We start from the raw sequence: 12,793 nt of genomic DNA on the forward strand, positions 1-12,793 counted from the left end.
GAGCAAAACAAAGTGCAGTAATCAGTACGGCTGTGTGTGTGTGTATTTGTGTGTGAGCACACATGTTCGAATGTGTGTGTGCGTGCATTGCCTGAGTTCCATAAGTGTGTGTGTATGTGTGTGTGAGAAAGAGAGAGAGAGCGTGAGACAGAGGTGAAGACCCTTCAGAAATGACACGTTTTCTCTTTCTACCCCATCCTTTCCCCACACATTAGGTGCTTACAAAAGACAGAGCACTAATGCATCATCTAATTGGCCTAGGCTCCTGCCTCTGCCTCTCCCTCCATCACTCTATTAGCTCAGTAATTACCCATATGCCTCGGCTAGGCAGGCGTCCAGATAATGGCCGCCTCAAGGGCCCTTGAGCGTGGTAGAGAGGGGCCGCAGTCTGTCGCTGCGGGAACACAGCAAACTCTCCAAACTATCCCAGCACAGGAGGAGGGAAACACAACAGGGAAAGACTTTGGCAACTTGGTGTCTGCTTCCTCTCCCAAAAAACCAAAAAAGTGGAGATGCAAATGAACGGCAGCTCAGAGAGGATGTGGTCCCTAGTGGCGGTGATGTGATATGACTAATGAGTTGACGTCTTTACACTTTGCTGAGGTTCACCAAAGAAACTTAAGAAGTCTTCGACTGGCAGCTCTGAGCTACATGTTAATGTGTTCCTGCGCAAAATAGTTAAACAACATAATATGTTGTAGCTCATCAATCAGGCATCTTTTGAAATGCTAACATCTGAAACACTTGACATCCTTTGGTGTTACTCTATATGAGTGTGTGGGTCACTGTTACAGAGAGAAATGTATACTGAAAAGAAGACAATCTTTTCTCTCTCTTTTTGTTCCTCTCCCATTGAGACCTCCACACTGACTCCCAGATCTCACATCCTTTGGAAGCTGACATTCTAATTCTCCAATCTCCATTCTTCAGTCTCTTAATTAAATTCTCATAATCTGGCAAAGAATCAAAGTGGCCACCTACATCCTGGTCCCAAAGGACGCTTCTCAGAGGCAGAAAACAAAGAGCGTCTTAAATATTTCCCTTTCTCTCTGCAGCGTAATATGGATTACAGAGCTCTGTCTCCCACTCTCACCGTCTGAATCTGTCATCTGCTCTCATCCCTACATCCAATCCACCCTGGGCACATTTTGTGACACTAAAGCTGACCACTGAATATTATCTGGGTTTTTTTTAAATAATCAGATAAATATATAAATAAAGCATCCAACAGTGATGCTAATATATAAGAGGGACAGTGGACTGTAATCTGGGTTTGGTGAGGTATCTTCCCTCGGCTGCTCAGAGATTTGTGAGATCACTGTCAGCTGCGGGCCAGCTGAATTATCATTTTTCATTGTGTTAATCTGTTGGCATGCAGATTGTGGTAGACTAAGGTTGAAGTGGGAAGGATTAGGGGAGATCTGAGCAAAGCTGATGCAGCCTTCTCAAAAAAACGGCCCAAGCGTTCTAGCCCCCTGTGATGCATTTTTTTTTTTTTTATGTAAAAAGTGACCAAAGGGACCAGTGGAACACAGTCTCCCCTCACACACCAGCACAGTCGAAGATACAGACAAATCCATCCTCTCCATTTGACATAATTCCCCTCTTAAAGCCTCCCCTCGGACCCACCGCTGTGAGTGTGGGACCAAAAATGCAAAAACCAGTGGCCGTGCCCACTCCACAAATCCCAAAAACCTTTTAAAGCCACTTGACAGAGAGGAACCCATCTGGAGAGGATATCCACCTTCCATTAATCACGAGGCTCAGGTCTAACTTTAACTGCGCAGCATTTGTTTACATAAATAAATGAAAGTCATGTGACGCCGTAATGTCACACGGTTAAAACCTTATCAAGACGCACAAGCAGAACAAAGACAGGCCTGTAACTTTGGTAACTGTCCGCTGTCGGTTCAATAACCCGGCACTTTGTGTCGGACTCTCTGCGATTATCCGTGGAGTGTGATAAAATCACTTCAGGTAAATGAGTGATTGGACTGGAGGACTGCTGAAGTACAGCTCAGCAGTCCTTTAGCCGCTTCTGTTTGCTAAATGGAGCCACGATGTTGGGAGGATGAGGAGGCTGGAAGGGTCACGGGGGTCAACATGGACCGGCAATTGGACGACACTACTGGATAGAAACGACCAATCAGGCTCTCCGTAGATCCTCGACCCTGGGACCGGGAGATGAAATATTTTTATTCCACCGATCACTTGGCTCGGGTGGAAACCTAAATGAACAGTTCTCTTAAAGCGTTTTATTTAGTGCGAGGTTAACGTGACTGTCGGAGCACGTCTGTGGAATTACACGATAAAAATATGACCTGGGGATTTTTCAGTTAATTTAAGTTTGTTTCTTACTTCACCGTTTCTTACTGTATATGTACATTAATGTGATTTATGTCTTAATTAGGTTCTCTGCTGCATCAGGGGCCGTATCAGTAAAAGGTTAATAGGTCTCTGTTAAGGCACTGGGAGGAACAAGACCAAAACATTTTAATGACGACTGGCCGTCTTCTGTCGTCTCCTCATTGTGCTCGTACTCTGGCCCTTGAGTAATCTTCCGTATGTCAAGACTTCCGGGGCAGTGGCTCTGTCAGCCGTCCAATTAAAACAAGTCCGTCGGTCCGAGGAGACGTCCGCTCTTCTGTGTTTGTGATCCGTGAATGAGCAATGAAATCAGGAGTACGTTTCGATTCTTGTCCAGTTTAATTCCTGCAAATATAATAATGAGGTTCAACAGTGGAATAATGACAACTGAAATGCAGTCAGAAAACAAGTCAGTTTCTTGTAATAAAAGATCTGTCATGTCTTTATCATGAGTTTAAGATAAGTACAGTACAACGATGTTAGGCCACAGTTACGATACCTCGGTAACACGTGATAGACTGCTGCTCTCCGGTGAACCTGATTGGTGGTCCAGGATCTGCCTTCAAACCACTTGGCTGGGACAGAGGTCCTGCAGAAAAAGATGGAGATTTTCAGCTGCTTAGCCTTCAGGATTACTGACACGCTGGTGGTACGAAACCCACTCAGTAGTCTGTGTGTCTCTGAGCTGAGTATTAGTCTGGGCCACAGTGTGTCAGTGTGGATGAGGAGGGGTCTGGAGTCTTAGACAACACAAGAAAGACAGCCAGGACAGAAGGAGAGGGAGAGCTCAGCCTGCTAAGCAGATCAGCATCCTTTGTGAACACAGTTAGTGTGAGCACTTGAACATTTTTTGGAGCTGGAGCTAATTCTGCTTTTTGGTGTTTACTGCAGTGCAACTGGAGAAAAGACCAGAGAAGAGGATTTATAACTGACAAGACGCACAAAAATACTGCAGTACACTCGTGTACTGACCATAAGAAGGGTTTCCACATGCAAACTGGAAAACTGTTCCAGTTCACGTGGGGCCGACACCATAACGGCTGGAATGTTGAGAGAAGAACTTTAATGGAATCAAAATCCAACTGTTAAATGTTTGTTGTTTCTGACCCTTTTTACTCCTTAACCCACACTGTCTGTTTACATGTTTACTTTTTTGGTAACAGAAACAGTCAATAATCTGTTTTCCTAAACGAATTTTAATCACTCTTTCAAATATTTGTGTGCAGTCGTGTCCTTTAGGATTTGAGATGGCCACAAACAACAGGAGAGAGAGAGAGAGAGAGAGAGAGAGGGAGAGAGAGAGAGGGAAAAAGATCAACAAACAGGCGAAGCATAGAGACAGAACAGTTTGAGGATGAACGCTGCTAATCCTGACCTCGGCTAATGCTAATGCAAATGCATGTTTATCAAATATGCAATCAACATTAGTTAGAACAACAAGGATGTGCCAGCACTCTGCTGTCTGTTCCGTGATTGTGGAGGAAGGAGATTAAGATGAGCTTTAGTGACGAGCAGAGATGAAGGAGGGAAGAGTTCACTGCTGCAGAGAGACGTCATGTCCTTAAGTTAAAATGATGTCCAGCAGCAAACCATGAAAATTCTAACTTTTTTTTTCTTTCTCTCCTACTTGACAAACTCACATTCAGAGTTTATTTTAAATAAAGAAATAGTACAGTTTTTAACGCTGTACTACCAGACTCGCAGTACTTAATCACTGATTCAGATTCTCCATATACTCACAGAGTTTTGGAGGCCATTGTGAATTTGCATCGCCGCCGCACCGCCCTCCTGTGCTAAAAGGGAAGCTGTTGTGCGCTGTGTTGCGGGGCAGTTTTGGTGGTTCGATGTTTACGAGATGACACAGGGGCACCAGTCTTACCAGTGTGAGCCTCCCTTGGGCACCTGGAGAAGCAGAGGTAACCTATTTTCTTTGGCAAGGTTGAGCAGTCGCACACGAGCGTGTTGCTCCTTTAGGCTCTCTTACCTTGTTGTCTCACTCTTTTCTTTGTGTGGGTGTTTTTTTTTTTATATTGTTACTCTTTTGTTTTAACGTCTCCTACCACAACTTTCTTTACCTCTCTCTCTCTCTCCCTCTCTCTCTTCGTTTCCATGTTTTCTTAGTGTTTCTTGAACCCCCCCCCCAGTTCATCCATCCTTCTCTCACACCATGCATTGTCACACTGGGATAAAGGCGAGCCCCCACTGTGCTGTGTTTGCGTACTTGGTTGCAGGGTTTGTTGTTCCTAAATGAGGTCATTAGAAGACACTCTGACCTATCCAAAGGCGTTTGTTCTGCACTCTGTTTTTTATACTCCTTTCTTATCATTAGCATTTTATTATATCAGCAGAAAAGGGTGAAAGAAAACCCTACCTTTGTCCCTTAAACTACTTCAAAGTACAGATGAAGTTAGTTCATTACACAAAAAGTCTTAGTTTTAGCTGACAAAAAAAGACAAAAATGTGGTAAGATATAGACAAATGAAAATTGCCTACAGCAAGTTCAGGTGAAATAAAATGTTTATCCAAATTCTAGCTACAGTTTATTATGAAAAAATTCTAAATGTAATTTAATTTGAGGAAGTGAGGTCACGGTCCTAAAACATTTGGTTAAACTGACCTTGTTGACCTCCTGCTGCACCCGTACAGTTTACACCTCTGTTCACTTAGACATCAGAGCGTCCCTGTCCTCCTGTCCATCAACTACCACTGCTACAAAGAAACATAATGCACCCGGGTGACACATCTGGGGTGAGCCTCGGGGGCCTTTGCTCCTTCTTCTCCTCCACTCTCTGTGGCACTTTTCCAGATCCCTGATGACACCTGTGAGTCCTGGCAGAGCTCCTGGTCTACAGGAGCTGTTAGCAGACGTTCATGTCAAACAAAACACCAACACCACAGTGTGTTTCCCCCCCCCCCCACTCTCTCTTCGCCGGATGACTCCGACCCTCTTTCCGCTGCGCCCACAGAGGTCTTTCAGCCGTCATGTGACTGCGTGCTACGGTAAACACTGACAGTCAATCTGTCTTTTTCTCACCGTGTCAACACCTTTCAATTATCACTGAATGTCGAGGATGTCTGCTGAGTCCCCTCACATCTCTGCCAGCCAACCCCGTGTCTTGTGTTGTGTAACACTGTCCCTCATTGTGCCGCCGCACTCATAAACATACTTCATATGCAGCGTCTCTGAAGTGTATTCCATTGTTCCTCAAGTGGGCGGACGAGTGTTGCCGCTCTCACTGGCCCATCTCCTGAAACAATACGCGTCCACCGCATCACCACCTCACACACGTGTTGAAAAAAAAAAAAAAAAAAACGCCAAACCATGACCACTTACGCCTGGAAAAAGAAAATTACCTGAGCACAAAGCAAGCTCTTATCTGCACACCCTAAAATACATCACAGCACTCTTGTCACTGCAAGTGGAGAGTCTATTAAAAACAATTATTTTAGCCCTTTACTGGCAGTTTGGTCTTTGTGATACATTGTGTTTCTGAGTGAAGAAGTATGGGCGGTAATCAGTGGAGGAGCCACACGGTCAGGGTAAGGCTGATCTAAACACGCACGCATGTGGGAGGGGAGAGGGTGGACGGGGTGGGAGGAGGGGAGGGAGGCTGAACGACACAGAGCCATGGAGGAAACCCGGCTCTGACTGTCTCTGGTTCAGGACGTCTTTAACTAATTCATCTAACACTAACTGAACTGCTGTGATTTCTAGATCATGGACCTGTGGTCCTGACACACACGGTCACCTCTTCAACTGTCTGATCAAACTACTGCTTCATCACATCTGTGCCAGTCTTATATCTGGTCTCCCTAAGTCAAACATTTGGAAACGCTGACATGCAGGTACAGGCTAATGTATGACTCAAACGGTGGATGTGTGGTTGGCTCTCTTGCCTTACAGTTGAAGGGATCGGTAGGTCAGGCTCCTGCAGTAACTGGTGGTCTTTCTATGTGACGTTTTCCTCATCTTCTCACCTGTGCGTGGGTTTTCCCTGCGTCCTGTCAGAATCCAGAAACAAGCAAAAGGTGAACAGGTTAACTGGACACTGGGTCGACCATAGGGTTGAATGTGGAAGACCTGTGATTGGACGGAGTGACTGATAAACTGTCCAGCAGCTGCTGGGACTGGCTCCAGCTCACCCTGCAACCAGGAATAAAGAAATTAATTTAGTATAATGTGAAAAGGGTTTAAAAATACACACATCTAGCAGTGGGTTCTTCCTTTAAAAAAAACTCGTACAAAAGTATCCAGAAATAAATGTCAAATTCAACAAAATATATACTTTTACACAGTTAAACACAGTTAAAAAATACTGTAGCAGTTACTGAACAATGTTTGAATCTCGACTTTTTTTGGGTTCATGAAGTTAATTTTGGTCACGACTGGTAACAAAGATTTCTCCAGTGTAAATATTCATGAGGAATAAATGGAAACCAAGCAGCGATGAGAGCAGAGTGAGATACATGGAAAGAGGAAGGACAGAGTCAGAGACACAAAGCGAGAACTAGAGGTGTGAGACATGTGGGTGGACACTGGGCATGGTGGCAGTAGGCACAGGGGCTTAATGAGAGGTGAGCCAGAGGAGAAAGTGAGCAAGGACAGAGAGAAGGTAGCAGGGAGAGGGAGAGGGAGAGGTGAGAAGGAGGGAGTGAGTGATAGATGGTGCAGCAGGAGAGGGGGAACAGAGGAAGAGAGGGAGGACAGGACTTTGGAAAACAGAAGCAGTAAACAAAAAAGCCAAGAATAGAGTCCAGGTGTGAAAAGTGAAGAAACATGTGAGGGAGTCCAGGATGGAGAGGACGGGATAGAGGAGAGCACCGAGGGGAAGAGCAAGACAGGGTCACCGCAGGAGACGTCCTCCAAGTTAGAAAACAAAGCAGGTGGAGGAGAACAGCCAGTGTTTACCAGCTTAGCCCCCACAAGCTCTGATCGCGTCCACAGACAGAACCGTCTGTAGTTTTACTCGTAAAAATACACAAAACTGAAGTTGTGGAGAAGAGCATTAAAAAAACCACAAGTTTCTCTAAACAAAGAAACCCAGTCCTCAGACACAGAGGAGAGTAAGGAGGGGACAAACACAAACTTGGCTCCATCCCAACTTGTGAAGGAGTTTGGGACAGCACCACGCCACCCCCCCCTCCCCTGCCCCCACCTTCTTCCTCTCCACTACAGTCCCTCCAAATCCCCCCCTCTATAAAGGTGATGTATGGCCAGGGGATGGATGTGCCCTTGTCAGAGCCATTACTGAAAATACTGATGGATGGAGGGGAGACGAGGAGGAGAAGAAGGAGAAGAAGAAAAGCAGGTGATGGGGAGGTGACAGTGATGAAGCATGGGAGCGCCACGCGGCCACGTCTCAGACAGCTGTTCAACCACGGGGGCTAACATTCGGCAGTGAGAGTGTGTGAGTGTGTGTTTGGTGGGTGTAAAAATACAGGGGGAGCATATGCGCTCTTCCTCTGCTCGTGTATTTATAGTAAAATTATTTATAATTACTCAAAACACAAATCCCCAGTTTGTGCAGGAGACGGTCTCCACTTGCCATCAAAACCTGCTGCTCTTCGAGGTCTGGCCGTAGCCTTAAGGCTGCCTCAGGCTCTCAGGCCTCCCTCCGTGTGGCAGGACACCAGATCGGACTCAGACCCACACATCTGTGGCCCAGGGGCCTTTGTTCCTCCCAGAGAATGACACTCAGAGTCCCCAGAGCCATATTTAAGAGCAACAGTAAGTGATTATATATGTTTATACACACTATCTGTGTCTTAGTGTGTGTGACTTTGAGCCTGTAGCCAGCAGGCATCCGGGGGTCCATTCATATTGGGGGGTCTTTGGGGGATTAGCTGAATCCCCTGCAAGCCCAGTGGGTTTCTGAGCAAGGACTCTGGGAATATCAGGAATATCAGTCACAGTAGAACACGACCCAACATCACAGCAGCGGTCATAAATCACACAGCTTGTTCTGCTCATCATCCCCTGTCCACAGGTTACACTGTCTGCTGAACAACAAAAGAGCAGCAGGCAGCAGAGTGGAAGTCAACCACGCCGCACATTTGTCCAGAACACTGGGAATATTTGTATAAAGTTGACTCTCTTTTTTCCAGGGATAGGTTTTGTACAGTCCACGTAGACAAAGAAGTGGAGAAAAATATGGAACAACTAAACAAGTGTCACTGAGGTCTGGAGGATCAGTGATGGGAGGTCAAAGGGAGAAGGGGGTGAAGTCTGGCTTGGGACAGTTAACTGGAAGTGTGTGTGTGTGTGTGTGTACAGAATGCACTTGTGACACAGAGCAGTATTGACAAGCAGGACCGATGTCCCTGAGAAAACCTTCAGAATTCAATCCCATTGATTCCCACAGAGTGGAGGACACTGCCCCCGGTCCATGCTCTCAGTCATTACAGTCTGTCAGAGAACATTATACCACGCTCTGTTCAAGAAGGTTTTCACTACTTGCTGTTAAAGTCTAAAGGCTTCAGCTAACTATGTATGTTGTTGTCATATTTTGACATAACAGTTGACACAAAAAGTCCTTACTATACTACGTATGACTGTGAACAAATGCAAAAAAATTTAAAATTCCAAAAATGCCTCCAAATGCTATGAAATACCACAAAACATGTAAATAATCTATGGTAAAAATTCAAAGAAAAATTAAAATTCCAAAAATACCTCCAAATGAAATACCACAAAACATAATCTATGGTAAAAATTCAAAGAAAAAAAAATCATATTTTGACATGTTAACAAATTCTTACTAAAGGATAATGGTTTATAAAAAATAAAACATTCCAAAACACCTCAAAAAAAAAAAAAAAAAACTCCCATGCAATTATTTTAAACTTTCAATGTAGAACATGTTGTTTGCACAAACACACGCAGCAGAAAAAACGTGAATATTCAAACGACAGCCTAATAATCTGCAGTGACACAAATGAATTTGTACAATTTTAACGCATGAAATGAAACAATATTGACTGAAGAAGTTTGACAGGAGAAATCACTGCACTCTCTCTCTTTTCAACCATTCACACCAAAAAAAAAAAAAAAACCCAAACTGTCCCACGTCTCTGTCTGAGCTCACAGAGCGTTTTGTGCTCGACACTAATCTCTTCATTTCCTTAGCTGCTTCACTCTGGGCTTCATTAGATTGTTAATGCCTTTCCCATGTGTAAGTACGTCTGATAGAAGCACAGGACTCAGACGTACATGTGACCGTGTCATGTGTGTGTGTGTGAAAAAGAGACAAACGAGCAGCGGGGAGAGATTGTGCTGGGTGTTGATGAGTGGTTGCGCTGGCGGTGGCGGCGGCGGTGGTGGCAGTGGGGGTGGATGGGTGGCACAGAGTCCATGTGTTGTATGACCTTGGTCACTGCTGAGGGGACCTAGTTTCTTGCCAAGCCAATCAATAAGCTAAACAGGCGGAGGATGGCTATTTGGAGCATGGGAAGCCAAACTCAAATACTGATAGGTTATCTGCCCGTCCCAGCACCACTTCTGTGCAAATATTGGACCAGCACATTTTTCACGGTGACTTGCATTTGGAAAAAAAAAGGAAAAGAGTCAAAGAAAAAAGAGATGGGGGGTGGAGGGTCGGGGGGGGGGCAGACATGGTTGAGTGGATACATAGCAGAGTGGGTGAATAACCCCCTCCTCCCTCAGAGCAGCCTCTTGATTCGCCTTAGACCTTCAACCAACAAGTACATCTTCGTCAACGTCGCTATTTTGTACGGTGAAAACACACAGACGGACGTTGATGCTAATTAAGAACGTTGGAGCGGTTTGCTGAAGAAAACTGACGTTTTCTAGAACCACAACAGTTTCTCCTGGTCATGTCCATTTCAATATTTACTTGATGCAAATATTTGAACAATGAAATGTTTGAATATAAAAAAACACATAATAGAGATCAACCAATAGTCAAGGAGGACAACAATGTAAATAATAGTTAAAGTCATGTTTGATTCTGTAGAACAATGGTAGTGGAAACACTGCAATGACTTATGCGGAATAAAAAACAAAAACAAAAAAAGCAAGATGGCATAATCCACCACAAAAAGCAAACTTACGCCCTGGTTTGTTACCCAGATGTAAAACTTGTGCTAAAAATTACAAAAATATTTTTAATATGTAATATCAAATACTGACCAAAAATGGCACCGTATTCTAGGACTGAAATAAAAACAGTCCAACTTAACTCAGAGGCAAAGTCTCTGTCTGTGATGTCGGAGACCCAGGTTGGAGACCCCCCACACCTCTAACCCCACAAACAACCCCCCCACCCCCCTCCTGACACCCGCACACCCCCACCACACAGGTGATGTTGGATGGACCAACTGGAACCACACAAGGTAGTTTAAAAAAGGTGTGATCCGTGGTCTGAGCCCCTCCTCCTCTGAACCACAGTCACTGTAGCGTTACCTTTAAACCAATCACAGACAGTCTGAGTGGAGGCATGTGATTACAGACGGTGTTTGGTAACAGACATGGCCTCTTCATCTGTCAGTCTGTGTTGCTGGCTACTCCAATGGTGTGATGTTGTCTTCTACTTCTGCTCCTCCACTTGTGTCTGGCTCCTGTCCCTTATCTCTCTACCTCTCTCTCTCTCTCTCCAGTTATCTCTCTCTCTCCCCCTCTCTCTCTTCCTGGTTCTCCCTTCCTCTCTCACTGACACTGGGCGCAGCTCCACTCCTTTCCCTGACCATCTGGGCCTCTCCTCCATGGAAGTGTGTGTGTGTGTGTGTGTGTGTGTGTAGATGCATGCCCACAGACAGACTTTCAGAGTTTTTAGAGCAGTTGCTTCTCCAGAGGATGTATACTGTATGTGTATGCTTGTATCTGTGTGTGTGTGTGTGTGTGTGTGCATCAGGCGAAGAGTCTTCCTTCGCCAGGTGGACAGCTGCTACTTAGTAGCTTTACAGCTCTGCCAGCAAAGTCAGAGAGAGTGAGCTGGCAGACTTAACCCTTCATTCTCCAAAAACAATGCCTAATATGTGTGTGTGTGTGTGTGTGTTATTATGCATGTTGATGGGACTTGTCAGTATTACTTTACTCTCCAATATCTCACACCAGTGTTTGTACTGAGTATTTAATCTATACATTGTTTATAGGCGCTACGGGAAGTGAGATTAAAAAAGATATTCCTCTTAATACAGTAACTAAAATAAACCATGACATATAAAACCTATATTTAATATATTGGTATTTTAAACTTTTCACATGTACTGTGAGAATTCCAAACTATTCAAACTTAACATTATTTATTTATATCTTATTAACAACAAGTGTGACACTTAATTCATGTTATTCTAAATCCTTCGTATCAAGTTCAGTTCAGCTCCGTACAATCCACCAACATTAGCTACAGTAGATGTTTGCGTGTTGTGTCATGTATGATCCCTGCCTCATATCTCTTCACTTGGCCACAGCCAGTCTTAATGCTCTTATCCATCCCTGATGCCCCGTCTTTGTTCGGTCCTTACATTGAGGTTCAGTCCCTGCAGTGCAGGTCTGGCTGCTTGAGCTTCATCAAACCAACGGAGCCCAGAGCCCGAGGAGGATCGCAGCACCTTCTCCTGAGCATGTTATAAGTCGAACCCCTGGATTGGACTGGCTGTCAGAGTTCTGGATTTAGTCCGTGAGATTTGACACATCTCTATCTGTAGGACGAGAACCTGGAGACTCTTTACAAACAAACAGCAGTGACCCTGAAATGAGTTTAGTCAACAACAACCAGACGCAGTAGACTCGTCTAAACCAACCTTAAGTCCTGCCAACACTCTTCATAACGACCTCCGTTGTCCTTGAATATAGAGTTAATTCCTGTAGTTAATTGTTAATTCCAAGTACCCATCAGATTTGCCACATCACTTTTTGTTTTCATGGAGCGTATCTTTAATTGATTTCACATACGACTATGGTTTGTCTTTCTGAAATGTTCCTCCATGTCCAGGGTGAAAATGACAAGCAGGGACAATGCCAGTTATTTCCCAGGCCTCTCTTCTTGGCTGCCTCTGTTTCACTGCTCTTTCTTTGATAAACAGTATCAGAACACATTCTTCTTGCCCTCAGGAGGATGATGGGTATTAGTGTTTTCTGAAGAGGCTGAAGTCCACTGCCTCCACTGTCTTCTTCCAAGGGAGACTAGCATATCAGAGCACTTCCCTTCAGTCCAGCTATGGCAAAAGATTAGAACCAGGGGCTTAATTTAAAGGGACAGCTCCAACGATATAAAAAAGGCCATCGTCCCCTGTGTTCAGCTCGCAGGAAGTGGATGCAGATACTCTCAGTGACATTTGTTTGGAAAGGGAAAAAAGTGAGAGCGAGAAAGAAAGGGGGAAAAAAGGAAGTAGGACATATTCCAAAGCTTTCTGTGTTGCAGGAATTAAACAAACGCAAAAAAGGGATCAAATCGGATTAGACTGT

At 44.6% G+C, this 12,793-nt stretch overlaps 2 long non-coding RNA genes across 4 annotated transcripts in view; both read right to left on the bottom strand.

Moving 5' to 3' along the window:
* Positions 1 to 1,462: 1,462 nt before the first annotated feature.
* Positions 1,463 to 6,245, bottom strand: LOC112487239 (uncharacterized). Of its 2 annotated transcripts, none has more exons than XR_003050162.1 (3): positions 5,535 to 6,245; positions 2,867 to 2,956; positions 1,463 to 2,712 (listed from the first exon to the last, which is right to left on the bottom strand). It is a non-coding gene; the product is annotated as an uncharacterized LOC112487239 (long non-coding RNA). The 2 variants fall into 2 exon arrangements; XR_003050161.1 differs by lacking the exon at positions 5,535 to 6,245 and adding an exon at positions 4,108 to 5,528.
* Positions 6,246 to 6,265: 20 nt separating this feature from the next.
* LOC103380834 (uncharacterized) overlaps positions 6,266 to 12,793 on the bottom strand; it is an 82,359-nt gene continuing 75,831 nt past the window's right edge. For both annotated transcript variants that reach the window (XR_521722.3, XR_003050160.1), the window contains one exon: positions 6,266 to 6,511. This is a non-coding gene — a long non-coding RNA (uncharacterized LOC103380834). The remainder of the gene's footprint in view (positions 6,512 to 12,793) is intronic.

This window comes from Cynoglossus semilaevis, chromosome 7 (assembly GCF_000523025.1).
Source record: "Cynoglossus semilaevis isolate Cse_v1.0 chromosome 7, Cse_v1.0, whole genome shotgun sequence".
NCBI classification, from domain to species: Eukaryota; Metazoa; Chordata; class Actinopteri; order Pleuronectiformes; family Cynoglossidae; genus Cynoglossus; species Cynoglossus semilaevis.